The following is a 19,236-nucleotide window of genomic DNA, read 5'->3' on the forward strand; positions in this document are numbered from 1 at the left end:
TTGACCACAGTGCTTCTACAGGCCTAAAAATGCACCCGATAGCAATCATTTCAACAGCTGCGGGAGTTAGTTTGTGATATTTGATTTTGTAAGTCGACTTCCTCAACTAAAGTCCATTACACTGTAGGACGTTTGGGAAAATACGTCTAGAAATGAAAATGCTATTCCATTTTTTGCGAGTGAAAAATACCTACAGTATTAGGAATGCTATAAACTAATTACAATAATTATAGTTACTTTTGATTCCGCCAACTTCATATTCCGAGTCATTGTGTTATAATTTGAATTTAGAGACTGGACCTTTTTTCCTTTCAATGTTATGAGCTGACTAGCCAATACAAGCAGTCAAACTGACGGTTACTCTCTTGTGACCTTGATAGTTATTATTTTATACAAAGCAAAGGAAAGCTTGGAGAGTGCTTATGGACATTTCAAATGTAATTAACGAACCCAAGGTGGAAGTAACAATAGATAGTTTCACAGCAATTTCATATTAACCAAGCCCATTCAAGGTAGTTATATGAATGCAAACGGATGTAAAGATGTAAGTCAATTTTGACTACTTGTCTTGCTGATACTGTGAGAGTAAATTAAAATGAAATAAAATGTTTTCCCTATTTCTTGTGCTTCTGTTGACAGTTCGGAATAAATAAGATAGCGATCTGTCTGTCGTTTAAACTTTTCTAAGTGCCGTATTATTTTTTCTGTCAATGGCATTAATCCATATATTTCAAGAAACATGGACTTCGTTTCAAATTGTTATGATAGATCTAGAATCATACAATAGTAGTTACAAAAAGCGTTTCAACCTAATCGCGCACTGAGTGTAAGTGGTTGTCAGTACAACGTCATTGCAAACAGGGTTTTTGTCACTGATCGAGTTTATGCCCCTATTTCACACAGACCACGAATCGCCATGGATTGACAAATTTCAGGATTCGTGGTTGAATCGTAACCAGTTCGTGTAGTTCTTAACACATACGTATATAATCGTAGTCAGTTCTTGCAATTCTTGATCAATCGGGATTTCCTGACAAAAATTTTGAGCTGTTCAAAATTTTGGCCCCGAACTCCCGATTCCAAAAAATCGTAGTGAATTTCTGGACAATATTCGTGCGGTTCCAGCCGAATCCCACGAATATTAGTAACACAATTGCACCTGTATTGTAACTGAATCGTTGAGCGTGTCGAATTAGACCAGAAAATTGGCAAAATCTCACGAATCCTCATGAATCCTGAAATTTGTCAATTCCTGGCGATTCGTGGGATTCGTGGTTTGTGTGAAATAGGCTCATTAACGAGATGTCAGCTTAGTTCTGTACGTGCCCAGCAAACACATAACGTTACTATAACGTCACCTTAACGTAAATTTTACCAAAAAACGTTATGATCACGTTTTGGTAACGCTATAAAACGTTCTGTGTTTGGTGGGTGGAGGTCGTTTCTGGTTTCAGACTATTTTACTCCCAACTAAAAAAATGAAATGTACAATAAAATAAAGTTAAGTGCAAGAAAACAACCCACTAGCAAAAACGAGTTTGAGACCCTGCGCATAATTTAGAAATCGACAAAGAAAGGTGGTCAGATCGAGATTCGCAGGGAGGACCGTTTGCGTCAGATGAAAGAAGAGATAAAAATTCCACACATGTTCACAGGCTTAGGAAATCTTACAAATGCATTAATTAGTCCGTATGCACAAGGCATTTCAGTGTGTATGCGATTACATCTATATAGTTATACGTGAATGATTTTGAGATGGACTATCAGATGTCTGGGAGGATCAAAATGTACCAGATGAATCTTATTTTCTTAAAGGCTTTGAAACACGTTTAAGGGACAATTTAATTCAAGAAATTCGTGAAACAATACAAAAAGCATCTAAATGTTTACTGTATAGACACTTGACGGATATTTTCGACCTTCAAGGCTATCTAGGAAAAAATCTCTCCTTAAAAACTAGACAAATTATATGTAAGTTTAGTTCAGATCATAAACTCACGATTGAAAAGGGGAGATACCACAGTGTTCCGAAAAAAGATAGAAAATGTATACTATGTGACCGAAATGATATAGAGGATGAGTTTCATTTTGTCTTTATCTGCCCATATAATAATAATAATAATAATAATAATAATAATAATAATTTTATTTTAAGTCTAAAATCCATTTAAAATGTTCAGTAGACTTTACATAAAATATCATAAATAATACTACATAAAATATCATAAATAAAATCTATGTAAAACAGCCATTATTCCATACAATTAAATGCAATTAATACAAAATTTATAAAACCAATTAAGAGTTAATCAAAATATTTCCTAAAAAGGTACATGTATGTTTTGAGTTCTTTTTTGTAGTGACTTGAGAAGCAAATATAATAAAAAATATTACTGGCAGAAGCCCTCGGTTTTTAAATTAATACTGTTATTTGGAAGTCATAACCTAACAGAAAATAGAAATCTCGGAAAAATTTTATTACAGGCCTGAAAGCGCAGGGAAATTACATGTTAAGAACTACATATATACATGTATATATACGAAAGATATAAATATTATACTTGACGTACTGGCATTGTGTTATCTTCATTCTCATTTATTTATTCTATTGTGATTAACATTATTATGATGTAAATCATTGTACCGTACCTATGACAAGAATGTCACGGTAAATAAACTACTACTACTACTACTACTACTACTACTACTACTACTAGTGGCCATATCGTAAAACAGAGCACGTTATAGATATTTGTTTTCCTAGTTAGGCACTGGCGAATTTAGAGCGATTTGTCGGGGGGGGGGTAAATTAGAATTTTGATTAGGTAAATCATAGGTTCAAATCATATCAAAGGGTGCTGTTTGCTCTCCAAAACACCAAAAAAGTTTTCGGAGCCCTTGAGCAGGTCCCGAATCCCACGCCTAGGGGGCGATGATCGGCTTCGCATCCGAGGCCTGTCCTTCCGGACTCCTCCCCCCTCAAAAATCCTGGATCCGCCCTTGTTAAGTGCATATTTATACGCTGGTGGTGCTAATTATTAATGCAGAAAACACTTCAGGAACGTTTGCCCAGGAGGCTTTTATTTCCTTTGTGTAAAATATTTTCCCAATTTCTCTTCAAAGTCAGAAGTTTTATGTACTACATTTTTACGACGAGAAATTATATGCAACAACTCGTAACAGCTTCCTATTTTTACACAATAGAAATATATCTGATACCATCTAAAATACATTGCTTTATAAAGCCTTAGTACAGTGATGAGAATAAAAAATAAAGGTTATGGATGAGTTCGCAAATGTGCAAAGATTTGGTCTTGACTTGGCAAAACAAAAGCTGCTAAATATTTATGCAATTTGTGAGGCAGACGCTGTAGCCCGCATCGTAGTCCGAAAACGTTTACTATGATGAAAAAATGTTTTTAAATTAATTAATTTATTTCTCTAAACTAAATTTGCGGCGAGAGTCACCTTCAAATCGTCCCTGTGTACTTTACAGAAGCAACCGTCATCTACATTTACACGGCAAACAACAGAGTATTACAACATACACTGTAGCCTTATAATCGGGTAGTTAAAGTAGTAGTGGACGCCGTGATTGGAGTTGTTGTCGCATTTTCTCTGCTTAAGCACTGTCCGTCATTCCCAGAACCGCTAGCTGGGGTTTCAGCGTTCAGACGACAACGAAAACACTCTTTGAAAAGTTTCACCAACTCGTCCCGAAATACTTGAGCCGCCGCAACAAAAAGAAAAAAGTTAGTGTTGTGATTCAGCAAACCTACCAGGAACAATATAGGTCGTATGTACTTGATCTGCAAAAAGCGTTCTATGAAACTGGCACTTCCTATATCGAATACGATTACAGTTTCCAAGTAGACGTCAACGATAAAAATGGGCAAAGTGAGCAAGATAAACGCTGTCAGTGTCGTTAACAATAGAATATTGACTTTGGTGTTCCTGGTTCCACTGCTATCACCGTGCTGCTGATGACCAGCCAGTTGATGTCTTACGGAATGGATCTTCCTAAGTTTATACACAATGGCGACCGTCATCGCTGTAATGGCTATTGTGATTACGAACCACACCACATACGTTGCATACTTAAAAACGGAGATAAAATGAAATGCTGTTTCTCGATTTACATAGCAAATTACTATCAGTGGAGAACATAATAATAAAACCAGAGGAATAGGAACAACAGAAGTCAGCAAATCCTTTCGTCTCGTGCACAGAGAAGCTGCTTGCATAGGTTTGAAAATCATTATAAGTCTCTCTACGGTTAACACCAATATGTAATATATGGAAAGGCAATAACATGTCAACTGTAAAACATTTATAGCCTGCTTTACCTTGCACGAAGGTGTCAGACCTGTTCGTTCATCAACAAAGATGCAAAAGAAAGATAGGAACGACAGACGTAACTGATCCGCACCGGCAAGGAACAGAATATAAACGAAGGTGGATTTCTGTCTAAGACCCAGACTTCGAAGAACCACCAGGAAGGTGAAAAAGTTACCAACCAGGCCGATGGATGTCAGGATGTGCACAGTGTTACACCAACATTTCTTCGACTCCATCCAGCAGTTTGGCTCTGGGGATAGCACGGTATCGTTCAAGTCGTCCGAATCGTACCTGCTAATATTTCCTTGGGAGACGCTGGTGCTATTAAAAAATCCAACATCGTTTTGATAGTCAACCTCATGCATTGTTAGTATGTAGTCTTCGAGTTTATTCTATTCCCGTTGGTAGTCACCAATACAGTACTAGCTGTTCAGGAAAAGATGACAAACTAAACGCAGGTAGTGCGAGTATATCACCAATATCCAGTGTACCTTATTTTATCTGCAAATAAAAATCTCTTTCCGACTGGATGGAGAATTGCTCTAGTAAAAGGGTGTCACTGACAATAGAAAATATTAAATTTTCATTTCGTCATCGCTCTCTCTCTTCTAATTGATGTATCAGTTTTTCTGTCAATGGCATTAATTTGTATGCCTTTTCTAAAAATCATTACGCTGCTTCAAATTGTTATAATAGAATTGAATGCATTGAAAGCTATTGTGCCTAATCAAGGCAATCTTACAAATGCATTAATTAGTCCGTATGCACAAGGCATTTCAACGTGTAAAAGCCAAGCTCGGCCTACTGCAGCACGATTAGTTACCACTATAATAACGCGATGAACGGGCAATAAAATAATCAGATTTCATTCGAAGAAATATGTAATTAAATTAAATAATTAAATAACACCCTCAGAAACCTTATTTATTTTTGTAATACATAATATATAAATATTTAAAATCAAAACAAAGCTGCCACTTTTTATAGCTCAGCTGCGATAAGTGCATAAAGGACCCCTGAATACATTATAATACATTTTAATACATTATAATAATATTTCCCGGCTAAATTATTAATATATTTCAATAACAGTTCCTGCAAACACCAAGTCTGATTCAGACTTCTATCACGACTACAGAACACCAATAAGGCCCGTAGACAGCAATTTCAAAAGGGGGCTTCTTTTTCTGAAAAAGTGGACCTTTCACCATGAAACTTTTATGTACCTAGATAAAATTTTACTCAGAGGGGACCTTTTCCAGCAAAGAAAAAAAATGGGGGATTTTTTTCTCTGAAGAAGTAGAATTTTCACCATGAAACCTTCACGTACCTAGATAAAACTTTACCCAACGGGGACATTTTCCCAGCAAAAATGGGGTGTGCTTTCGAACCCCCCGAACCCCCCTGGCTACGGGCCTGTCAATGTGCACCAAGGCACCTAGCTTCATCAGAGATCCAGTGAGCTAGGCCTGTGGCTGCTGCTTACTGTACCCCAAAAGCACGCTTGTGGATGAGGGTTAAACACTGAATAGATATCCCGTGGGGAAGTATTCAATCGGGTCTACCATACTTGACCCTCAGACTAGTTAGTCCCCTATACTGAATGGGGCATTATTTATTTTGTACCTTTGCCCATTTCACGAACACAATTTCCCCTTCTTCATATTGGGAGATGGGATGTTTCTTGGCATGTTGATGTTTCATTTTTTGGTTAGCAATGGATTTTACATCATCAGCCCTCTTGTGAATTGCCTTTAGCAACGACATACGGTCCTTGACGGCTTCTGCTCTATTTTGTTCATTGCTAGTAATTTCCTGAAATCAATTAGTCACTGAACAACTGAAAGGTCAACATTGACAAACATTAAAGATGCATGTACATTGTCTACAACTCATAGAAATATGTTCTTTTTTTACTAAAAAAAAAAAGGGCAATACCCAAGGTGACCAACTGGATGGGAGCAGTGAGAGCAGTCTATGATCGCATTCACAACGAGTTGAGCCAGGCTTTACAAATCCTGGGGACTAAATATGGCGGACGTACATGAAAGAAAAACCGCCTAATCTTTTAATAGTCTCTACGCCTCTCACATGCCTCCCCATGTGTCATCCCAATGGAGCCGAGATTAAATGCCTGTCCCCCCGCAGGGACGACGTGTGGGGAGGCGTGTGAGAGGCGGAGAGACTATTAAAAGATTAGGCGAAAGATTTTCTTTCATGTACGACCGCCATATTTAGTCCCCAGGATTTGTAAAGCCTGGCTCAACTCGTTGTGAATGCGATCTATGACAGTGTGTTTGAGGAGGGCCATAGAGGACCCATGCCCATGTAAGTAAGTACAACTGAACTGACCTCATCATTGTTGCAATTTCCTATGGACTGTTTACTGTAATTGTACTGCCTTCCAAAGAAGACATTAAAAGGTGTCATCATGCCTGCAATTAAAAGATGTTTGTAATAGCCTGTAATACATCATGTTGCAAACCCCCTCCTCCACTTAAAATTTTTGCTTGGACCCTTCATTACATCACCACCTGTGAGACTCATTAAGCTAGGGATAACACTGCTTCATTTCAAAAGGTATTATAGTCATTAACAACAAAGTACAAAAGATCTGTGTCATGTAGAACCTATAGACCATATATGTACCTAACGATGAATGTGCCAGGTTATTCTGAAGGAAATCGTATGTAGACAGCATTTGTGTCCAGTCAAAGCTGGGACCATGTTCAGCCATGTCTTGCTCCACCATTCTTTGAAACCCCTGATGACTGCATTCAACCTGGACAAATATATATAGAATAAATCAATGGGACATATTTATTTAAAATGATGTCGAGTTTTGGTTGTATGAATGTTCAGTCCAATTAGTATGGCATCAGTTTGCAATGTAGTATTGACAGTATAGGTGATCATTACATGAGTCGGTACTTGCCTTTCCTTGTGATTGTGGATGGTATGGGCGGCCATTAATTATGGTAACACCCACTTTCTCCATTAGTGCTTGAGTGGCACTCTTGAACTCCCCACCATTGTCTGCCTGCAGTATTGTTGGAGGTCCCACAACAGAAAAGTGGCTGCACAGCGCAGCTGCAACCGCCTCAGCAGACTTCTCTTTTAATACCACTCGTTTAACAAATCTACTAAACACATCCAAAATTTCTAGCACATACTTGTACCCATTTTTTTATATTTATTCATGTCTATTAGATCAACTTGGTTGATTTTTTGAGGATGGGAAGCTACAACCGGCTTTATTTGGGGCACATTGTCAAATTTTGGGCGATTTTGCGGCATTTTATTTAAAGTAGATAAAATTGGAGCCCTGCCAATGCCACTAACCGAGTTTCGTATGTGATAATACAATTTTTCTTTTCCAGCCCCTTTTGTTTTGGTGTGTGCCTCTTTTATAATTTGGGTATTTCTGACTTTTTTGGCACCACTCTCCCTTCCCACATGATTTCTGTTTTTCCATTTATTTCTTTTAGTGAATATTTTCCAGAGTCAAATCGTCTCAAAGCTGCACGGGCTTTGCCTGTTTCTTTAACTTTAGATCTCTGTTGCAGTTCACTGCGCAGCTTTCTGCCACTCAACAAATTGTGCAGCATTTCATAAAAAACATCATCAACTGCACTGATTCCACGGTCCTGAAATAATGTTAAATCTGTACTTGATTAGGTATAGCTAAATAATTTTAAAAAATGAAAATAAAATATCAATGTTACCTTTGGCTTCTTTTTTATGATATACAGATTCTGTCAGATCAGTTTGATATGTTTCTCAAATAAGATTTTTATAACACTTTGCTATGAACTTGATTGTTACATTGGAGTTGCTTACCTTTCTCTCTCTCCTCAGTTGATTGCTTTCCTCTTTGCTGGTATTTAAATCACTGTCCTAAAGTATTTAAAAAAAAAAAACTTCAATCATTTTGAAAAAAAAAAAGTTAATTGTGCACACGCGGGAGTATGCTACACTTTGTAAAAGTTAATGTTGCCTGAACCAGGAAGCAATTTAGCAAGTAATAATAACTGTAATGAATACTATTCCCTTACGTTATTCACATTTGTTTCCTTTTCTTCTAGATCTCCCGAACTGTCTTCTACCTTTGCGTTGTCATCATTCTGTAAAATGCAGTCATAAGATAGCAAATAAGTCTACATGAAATTATTGACAAAAATGTAGGGATGAAAGGTAGCAGTTTGATATTTTGAATAAGTTATATGCGAGTTATATACAAATTCATAATTGTACTTATTTGTGAATTCCTTTGGTTTGCTTGTTTGTTAAAACATTTGCATTTGAATTGTATATTTTGAAATCCTTACGTTCTGCAATCCTATGGAGTAAGTTTTCTCCTCTGTCCCAGACAGGCAACACCCTCATCAATCTGTAAACCAAATTCAATAAATTAAATATAAATATAGATTTTTTATACAAATCCATTCATGTACATTTTTGTCAATACATTTTTCTGTTTGAAAAAGTTGAATGTGAACTAGCATCTTTATCTAACTTTTCTATTTTCAGTTCAACAGTAGTGCCATCATCATCTTCTGTAACTTTAATCTGAAGTAATTATTAGAAAGTGGAATTAATATCAAAAACGTAAGTTATTTAATTCTTTCATTATTTACAGCAAATACGGTGTAAAATCAACATTAACTTTTCATTGAATATTCTTGGTAATAAATTCTTGACATTTTTTCAGGCATGGAGACAGCTCATTTACTCATATACCGAAAAAACTTCTTAGAATTTGGTGAGACACATTCAGTTGTTTACTATTGCACTTAACTGCTATTTTTATTTCATTCAATTATAAATAGTAATATATATGTAGTTATAGATATAGATTTTTTATTTATTCATTTATTTATTTATTTATTTTTATTATTATTATCATTATTTTTTTTTTTTTTTTTTGCTATATTGTACTTGCCTTGCTCTCAATGTTTGGTAAATCTGTACCACTGAACTGCACTAAAGCCCATTTCTGATTTTCATCTGTCTCTTGGAAATGAATTTATTGAATTGGGGTTCCAGCTGTTAGGTGGTATTAGAAGTGGAAGAATTTGTTTGACATTAAATTATAAAATTATACATATTACATGTTATTACTCTGTTAATTGATGTCATGTATTTCCAATTGTTATAGTATGCCGTGTCTTTAGTTCATGTTGTAAACTTTAAGTGCTTTTCAAAATATTTTTCAGAGACCACTAAGAATAGTTGGCTGACAAAATGTGTTTAATATATCATCCACCAGATGCTGTATGGGATCATGCCAAAATCTTCATGAACAGTTATTAAAATGGCTATAAGAAATGTGACTGTAATAGAGGCAACATCCCTGTACAGGAGAAAGTCAAGACAACTGGATAAGGCAGAATTCAAAAGGAAAAAGAAATGCATTATTCTTATATTACACAGATTGCAGTGGATTTCATATGGAAGAAATATCAACACAGTTGTGTGCATTGTGAATAATAATACAGACTAGTTATCCGAGCTATTACATAAGATTTTGTTATATAGGCAGATAAACGTATTAATTCTTGGAATCACCACTTGCTTGGATTACTTGCAAATGCTTACAAAACGAAGTTTTCTGTTTTATCTGGGCCACATTGTAAGAGGCCCCACAACAGCAACGGTCTCAGCAAATGTCACTTGCTTTACAAATCTACTAAACACATCCAAAATTTCTATTACATATTTGTACCCATGTTTTATATTTATTCATGTCTATAAGATCCACTTGATTGATCTTTTGGGGATGGGAGGATACACCCGGCTTTATCTGGGGCACATTGTCAAATTTTAGCCGATTTTGCAGCATTTTATTCAAAGTAGATAAAATTGGAGCCCTGTCAATGCCACTAACTGAATTTCGTATGTGGTAATACAATCTTTCTTTTCCAGCCCCTTATGTTTAAGTGTGTGCCTCTTTTATAATGTTGGGTACTTGTGACTTTTAAGAAAGTCATACAACTAATTATCAAATGCAACGTATTTATAAAAAATTGATTCCCTCTGCACAAACATTAAATTTCTGCTAATCGTTTTCTTAGTCAATATTGTGTTTATTTTCTATCATTTTCCTTCTTTCATTATAAGGATTGAAGCACTATTTTGCCAATTTGATATTTGTTTTAGTAGTCTTACCTGTTAGTGCGTCCAAAATCGTTCTGATACGGATTTCTTTATAATGCTTAGGGATATTTTTTGTTTCCCGCACTTTAGTCACGTGCGTGAAACAACATGCATCAAAATCAATATTTCATTTACATGTTTGAAAATAATTAGAATTCAACATTTATCATAACATTACATATAGAAAGCTTATTTTAAGAATGAGCTTTTTTGAAAATTCCCTCCCGTATCAACTTAAGTGCTTGTCCCGAAGAGCATCATGAATTAAGTAAATAACATTATTTTTCTTTTTTAATGCGTGTCATACAAATTATATACAAAAAATATATATATATATATATTTTTATTTATCAATTGCACACGTTTCGCTTGGGAAAACAATCACGGAAAATGCCGATTGTGCTGAGATGGTAACTCTGCTCGCCTTCACTTCAGCATTGCTGTAGATGTGCCGGTGTTCTTGTGTAATTGTGTTATGACGTCATCACTTCATGCGCTCGTCCAATGATATTTGAGGATCCAAGGATAGACCCGTCACAAACCTAGCTCTGCTAATAAGTTTTTCCCTTTCATATTGGTCCGCTTCAACTATTCAAAATAATTCAAGCTTTGTTTTGACCGGTGTGCATGCAGTTTGATCGAAATGCAGTGGCCGATTTAGTGAAGGTGGTGTCAGGGGACCCTGCCCACCCCCCTTCTTTTGATTTCTAAAAAAAATCACACCAATCGTCCCCTCTTGAAATTAGAATTTTGACTAGCTGAATCACAGTTATAAACCGTATTACCTTGTAAATAGCCCTTCATCGTGCCCCGAGGGAGTAGGCGCGTCGGCTTTGCATCCGCGGACCGTGGCAGGGCAAGTTGGTCTTAGGATCGGAGCAAGTTGGCACCCTACTGGTGTACTTAAATGCAGTGAATATCTATATAGTAATAGCAGATCAGCTGAAGTCTCCTTTTCACGTTTTTCATCCAAACTACAACGATCTGTTAACAACTGACAAGTGTTAGCAATACCTAAGAGCAGTGGGAAGATGGTGGTCCTAGTTTGAATTTGATCATGAGTGTTAAAAGTATATTTTGAAGGAATTTTCTAGCAATTGGTAATTTCCGTACAGCTTCGGCATATGTGACAGGTATCATATATTGTCAATTACACTATATCATATAGCAAGATTTGCTGCAGGCCCGTAGCCGGGAGGGGGGGGGTTTCGAAGTAGCCGCCTTTTTCTCTGGGAAAATGTCCGCTTTGAACCAAAATTTGATCTAGAATATATGTCCTTTTTCCATTTCGGTCAACTTCGGCTGGCCAAGTGGTAATGTCCGTGGCTTCCAAACACGGCGGAGTGAATTCGATTCCTACTCAGTCCGTTTTTTTCTTTGATTTATCATCATCATTATTATTATTATTATTATTATTATTATTATTATTATTATTAAATGATTGTTAACCGTTTTGCACCTAATGGCAAGATGGGAAGGTTGGCTTTTATTTTATTTTTTTCTATTTTTTTTTACCGGATTTCGGTTGAAAATGCATGTCATAAACAAATGCAATGTCACAATTACCATGATAACATATTAGGCATCATTTATAAATTACACCAAATACTGTTCACTGTGGTGTCTGTAAAAGTCTACTAAATCACCTCTTCGCGAACTACATGTAGAAATTTAAGCGGAAAATGTTCACGCATTGAAGACAACTTTTCGTCTCATTTATCAGAAAATAATTATTCGTTTGTGGTGTTTTGTTCATCATACACGAAAACATTAAGATAAAATTAAACATAATAATTTATAGGAACTAACGTGCTTTGTATTGGTTAAATACTCGAAGTAATGTAGAAAGCTTTTACACTAACACGGAAAACAATTTTTATATTATATTACAGCTAAATAGCATAGCTAAAACATTAACCCCAGCTACCTGTAAGTTAAGAACTAATGGCAGCTTAGATTAAATCAGCTGGTTTGCTCTCTCCATGCCGTCCGCGGTAGACTTAGAGCTGGCACATGTGGAAACTATCGAACGACTTTCACATTAATGAATAATTGTATTGAATTTCAGTGTAACAATTTCCATTAACGAATTAACCTATCTACAGGCTCCGACATGACTCCAAATCCGACTCAGTCTTTCACTTTACGTGCACAAAGAAGCATAACAGAACATCCTCACATCAGTTCCAACTCTAAAGTGTGTTTATTCTACACAAGCATTCAAATTTTATACACATTATGTACAGGGAATCTATGCGTACAAGTGGCGGCTACTTATTTACATACTAATTGTTGTGCAGTATTATACCAGGTGATATGTATCTGTCTCAGGCATACCTATAGGCCTCTATAGAGAAAAATAAGTATGTATGTATTACAGTGTATTACAGACGTGAATTAAATGTCAACATGTTGACTAAATATGATTATACAATGTGGAACTGGTGCAGGATTTTGCAGAATTGAACAAGGTGTTATGGAAAAACAACATTCTGAAAAAACCAAAGCTAAGAACATGTATATTTTTCAAAAACACCTTCAATTGAGACTCATTTGTTAGGTTGTCCATGGATAAGACATTAAGATCAGTACTGTGCCAATTTAGATGCGGAATACTGCCGCTGAGACTAGAGACTGGCCGCTACGTGGGGGAAGAGGCTTCTCTCCGCCTTTGCTAGTTGTGTGATAAGAGCATGATTGAGAATGAGAGTCAGTAGGCTTGTTAGTGACCAATAAATGGCCAAACGCCGCATTTCGTAAAAGGGCCATACCAACACAAAATGATGCCAAGTTAGACAATTGTACTATAAAATGCAGCGTTTTACCCGTTAACAAGCCTTCTATCATTTTGTGTTGGTATGGCCCTTTTACGAGGACATACGATGTAAGTTTCTGGGAGACGTGGACTGTAATCATGTTGACAGGGAAGAGTTATTTCAAATGCTAACAGACTTAGTTGTCAATAAAACTAAAGGCATGGCATGTTATTTAAAGAACAGTTTTAGTTAACGGTGGTCAGTTCTATTCAGAGCTCAGGAGTCTAACGTACCAGAAATTATAGTGCTTGCGTAGTCATAACTTTCAACCTTAATCATAGTTGTTTCTTTATTTTAGATATTTATTTATTTATTATTATTATTATTATTTATTTATTTATTTATTTTTATTTTTATTTTTATTTCATTTTTTTTTTAATTTTATTTTTGCATTGTTTCTGAGATATGTACAAGGTCGGTGACTTGTAGGCCCATGAGGCCGGGTGATTTGTATATCTGTATCACATGTCACGTTAATAAATAAATACCATAGTAATTACAAGAAGTAAGGTAGAAAGCTTTTAAACTAAAACGAAAATCAATTTGTATTATTCTATTATAGCTTTACCGCATAGCTAAAATACTAACATCAGCTAAGTGAAGAACTAATGGCAGCTTAGATGGAATCAGCTGGTTTGCTCTTTTTAAAATTGCAGCAGGAACTATATGGGAAGTATTCCCAGAAGTCGTTCATTTATTCGAACTCGCGGTGAAGGCGAAATAAAACGTCATCGACTTAATTCGTTTGAACGGACGGAAACAAGAGAAGACAGACAGCAACTGGCGTTTCAATAGAAATTTTATTATTATATTTTACTATAATTAAGAACAAACGGTATTAAAATCAATTCGGGCGCTCTTTACCTATTCTAGGACTAAACATACGACCTATGCTAATAATAAAAACATTGAAAATTAAAAACAAAAGATTTGTAGAATTTATGGGACTCTATTCGCGATCTATGATCAAAGTACTACTGATAAACATTAACGAGAGAAAAAAGATAGGCAACAGCCATGGGGCAATACAATGTTTACGATCGGGTGGAGCTTAGACTGAGGCCCGTTGTCTATTGGTTGATTGGTATAATCGGGTGGAGCTTAGACTGAGTCTCGCTGTCTATTGGTTGATTGGTATAATCGGGTGGAGCTTAGACTGTCTATTGGCCAGTTGTCTATTGGTTGATTGGTATAATCGGGTGGAGCTTAGACTGAGGCTCGCTGTCTATTGGTTGATTGGTATAATCGGGTGGAGCTTAGACTGAGGCCCGTTGTCTATTGGTTGATTGTGGACTAATTAGTTAAAAGCTGACAGATGCGGGCTACCCACTCCTGGGATTTCGGCAATTCTGAAACTTTTCTAGCTCGTTTGAAGGAATCGTTCTCTGAGCGAAAACTGCTTTTCGTTAGAGTAAAATATCTGTCCAAATTGCTCTTAGAAGTAAGATATTTTCAGGGAATTCAGTTATATGTGATGCAATTTTATGCGGAGAAATTATATGCAAAAACGTCAAATGCTTCATCGTGTTGCTGATAAGACCTATATCTTAAACCATATAAAATAACTATACAACAACAGAAGTTCAGTGTTTACAATATAAACAAAGGCGCTGGATGGATCCCCAAAAGATTTAATATATTAGCTAAAAATTGCCTAACATTTATACAGTTTGTGAAACAAAAGCAACGGACTGTTACTTTGACTGTAAACGTTTACTATGACGAAAATACTTGCTTTTTTATTTTACTTTTTAATTCAAGTTACGGTGGGAGTACTAGTTACTTAATTAGCGTTACTATGTAGGCCTACTTTACAGAAGTAACCGTCCAAACATTTACGTGGCGAAGAACAGTGTAATACAACGTAGTGTTACATCCGGGTAGGTAGTAGTTGTGGACGCTGTGCTGTGATTAGTGGACGCAAATTGTGGCCTTCAATCTCAACACCCCTAGCTGGGGTTTCAGTGTTCAGACGACAACAAAAACACTCTTTGAAAAGTTTCACCAACTCGTCCCGAAATACCTGACCCGACGCAACAAAAAGAAAAAAATTAGTATTGTGATTCAGACAACTTATAAGGTACGTTGGTGACGTTGTGTACATGTAGGTGATGTAATCTTCGGTAGTGCCTTCCTTGTTAATCAAAATATCATAGTAGAAACAACAGATGAGAAAAGGCCAGTTGAGCAAGATGGACGCTGCCACTGTAGTTAACAGTAGAATATTAAATTTGGTGTTTGTGAATCCACTGCTATCACCGTGCTGCTGATGACCAGCCAGTTGTCGTCTTACGGAATGGCTCTTCCTAAGTTTATACACAATGGCGACCGTCATCGCTGTAATGGCTATTGTCATTACGAACCACATCACAATAGATGCATAGTTGAAAACGACTAAAACATCAAGTGATGGTACTGTAATATCATAAAAAAACACGATATATGGAGAACAAAATAATACAGCTAGAGGAATAACAACAACAGAAATCAGCAAAGCCTTTTTTCTCGTCCACAGAGAAGCCGCTTGCAGGGGTTTAAAAATTATTACAAGTCTCTCTACGGTTAACACCAATGTGTAGAATATGGAAAGCCATTGGAATATCATTTCTAAAGTCCAAAATACTAACATTTCGTTGACCATTTGACCTGTTCGTTCATCAGACGAGATGCATTGAAACGACAGAAACGACAGACGTAACTGATCCGCACCGGCAAGGAACAGGATATAAACGAAGGTGGATTTCTGCCTAAGACTCGGACGTCGGAGAATCACCAGGAAGGTGAGGAAGTTACCAACCAGGCCGATGGCTGTCAGGACATGCACAGTGGTACACCAACATGACCTTCCGGAGAACCAGCAACTCTGCTCAGAATACAGCACGGAACCGTTAACGTCGTCCAAATCGTACCTGCTAATATTTCCTTGGGAGGCGTTGGTGCTGTTAAAAAGTCCAACATCATTTTGAAAGTCTACATCAAGCATTGTTAATATGTCGCCTTCGAGTTTATTATTTTCCCTTTGGTAGTCACCAATACAGTACTAGCTGTTCAGTAAAAGATGATAAACTAAACGCTGCTCTCTACGGGTAATTCACCAATTCTCAGTGTTGGTAAATTGCATATTAAATTGCCTTTAAGTTAATTAATTTCCCCGTGGTTGTCAACTATAGTAATGTACTTTATATCGGCACTGAGTGGATTTGTCCTATTTGACTGGTGGAGAAGTGTTAAATAAGTAAACATACCCTACCCCAGTGAGCCTCGTTTCAGGTATTACCTCATAGACCTCATAATATAATGAATCCACCCAGTCAGAGGCTGTATTACTTATACAGTTATGGTGGCTGGTTTATGAGGCATTTTAACTTAAACTTTGGTATTTTTATTATCCATTCCATATTTGTATGTATGAATGATTTCAGTATCCAAGCAGACTGAATGACGATCTGCAAGAGTAATTGTCCGTAAAACTTCCGTATAACTGAAACAGCAAACATTAATTATTTTAAAACGCCACCTCGTAAAAGGGGCATACCAGCACAAAATAATAGTACGCTTGTTAAGGGGTCAAACGCTGCATTTTGTAGTACCAATGTCTAACTTGGCATGAAAGTTCCTTGGGCCTAAACATTTTTTTTTATTCAAAGTGATAGCTATATCGTATTATTTAGCATAAATTATGCAAATTATCCAAAATATAAAATTTTTCATATTTCCATTAATTTTTGGCCTAAATACAGATCATCAAACTTATAATATAACAATAATAATATTTAATGTAATATTTATTGGAAAATCACAACCTGAAGGTTGAAGTTATACAATTATGAAATTTATTTATTTATTTAAATGAAATGAATATTCAAGTCAAGGAAGCCTGGTCATTTTTGCACTGGTGCACTCTGTAGACGGTCTCACCTCCCTGGGGAGGATACAGCTCGGCTGCCATATTAGGCGCTTAGAGCTAATATATCATTTCTGCACTGCCTGACGAGGCCCCTGCTTCAACCCCTTAGTGCTGAGTGCCAAGGGGGGAGAGAGCAGGTACCGTTTATAAAGGACTATGTCCCCGGTAGGTTTTGAACCCACGTCCTCCCGCTCCGGAGGCGGACACTCTAACCACAAGGCCATCCAGTCGGTTGACTAAATTGGGGACAAGGAACCCATGTTTGATATAATGGAAGCATTTGGCAGCCATTTTGTGTGTATGAAACGTGTGTTTCATTTTGTATGAAAATGGCTAATTAAAGGTAAAGAACACATACTTGATGCTTTGGAGACAATTGTAGCCATTTTGATCCTCACAACCAAGATGGCCGCCGATCACGATTTTGAAATAGGGGTAAGGCATAATTTACCAATTTGAAGCTATTGCTCTTACACTTATCATTTCTGGTGTTGTTCTGGTGACAGAGGATAATAAAAAAAAGCATAAGATGTTTAAAGTGAATTCTAAGATGAATTTCCATGTAGTTGTCACATGCTGCAGATGTTTTGTGCTTGTTCGTCATTGGAGACAATGAGAAATGTAGTCGTTTTGTGGATTTCTATTGTTAGTGAGATGACTTGTCTGGCCAAATCGTGGTTAGGGGATCACTGGCACTGTCAACTCGGAAAGGAGACTGTTTCCTGGACACTTTTTGCATAATCCCCCTTGCCTACCTGCGCATCTGCTACTTTCTAGTTGGCTTTGCAGATTCCTTCTTTTGTGTAAAGATACCACTTTCCTCTGATGTGACTTGTTCCCATGCATTGATGTTTCTCTGCAAACTGGATTTTAAAATATTGTTTATATCTGTACCTTATAGGACACTGACCAAAGCTCAGTTCTCGCTGGCTGTTGTCTTATTGGCCTACCAGAACTGATCATGCATGTTTCTTTTTGCTGTGCTGCTGGGTGATTTTGTAGAAAAGATCTGGAGCTATTTCAAAGCAAAGTCCATTTGCTTGTCGCTCACGGGCATTTACCAAGTTCCATAACATTATAACACGACACATTTTCACCCTTCAAATCTCCTGGACTATATTTAACACGTTAATGCAAGCCCCAGTGACTGGGACATAAATGTACATGTGGCTTTTTATTTCACATTGACCAGTAACAGATTAATAATGTAACATCAGTATGCATATATACTTATTAGTTACCTTTAAATTATTTAGTATCTTTTAGTGGATGGTCACTTAAGATAAATCTAGTTGATATATTTTAGCGTGTGGTTCGGGAACCATGTTTTGGTAACTTACTCAACGAAACTCATCTTGGAATTTACTTTACAACCTTATATGACATTTTAATTATCTTCCGTCACCAAATTAGCACCAGAAATTACTTTTGAGTCCCCAGAATAGTACCAATTAACCTTTTTTTCAAGGGTACGAACGTCCCAAAGTTCAAAGATTATAAATAACACCAACATGCAGCCAACACTTGGTTTGATCAAAATAATGGCTAACAATTTTCCCCATGCAAGCAAAGATGCATTCTTTTGCTTAAAGTCAGCCATTTTGTTTACTGGCACTTGTTTTATAGATCGGGCACAATCCTTTAAATATGTTAAGAAACATAGTTTTGTACTAATTACACTACTAATTGTACATACAAACTGTAGGCCAATGTGACGATTTAATCCCTAATTAAATTGGAGGTTTATAAAAGTTTTTTATTTAAATTTTATAAAACAGATGATACACGGTACAAAATATGTATTATATACCAGGAAATAACCAGAAACGACGTATGGCACGCTTATGAAGGTGTAATAGTTTCAAAATGGTGTATTGTGCAAAATTTCGAAGTGGTTTCCTGTGGCCATCTTGAATTTGAAGGACTAAACGGTGACCAATGGCCTCCATAATGGCAAAAAAATGTTTCTAGTTCATAATTTGTTCAGAATCGATACTTTATAACAAAAAAATGCATTGA

This window comes from Lingula anatina, chromosome 8 (assembly GCF_051362555.1).
Source record: "Lingula anatina isolate TDL-2025a chromosome 8, LinAna3.0, whole genome shotgun sequence".
Classification (NCBI taxonomy): Eukaryota; Metazoa; Brachiopoda; class Lingulata; order Lingulida; family Lingulidae; genus Lingula; species Lingula anatina.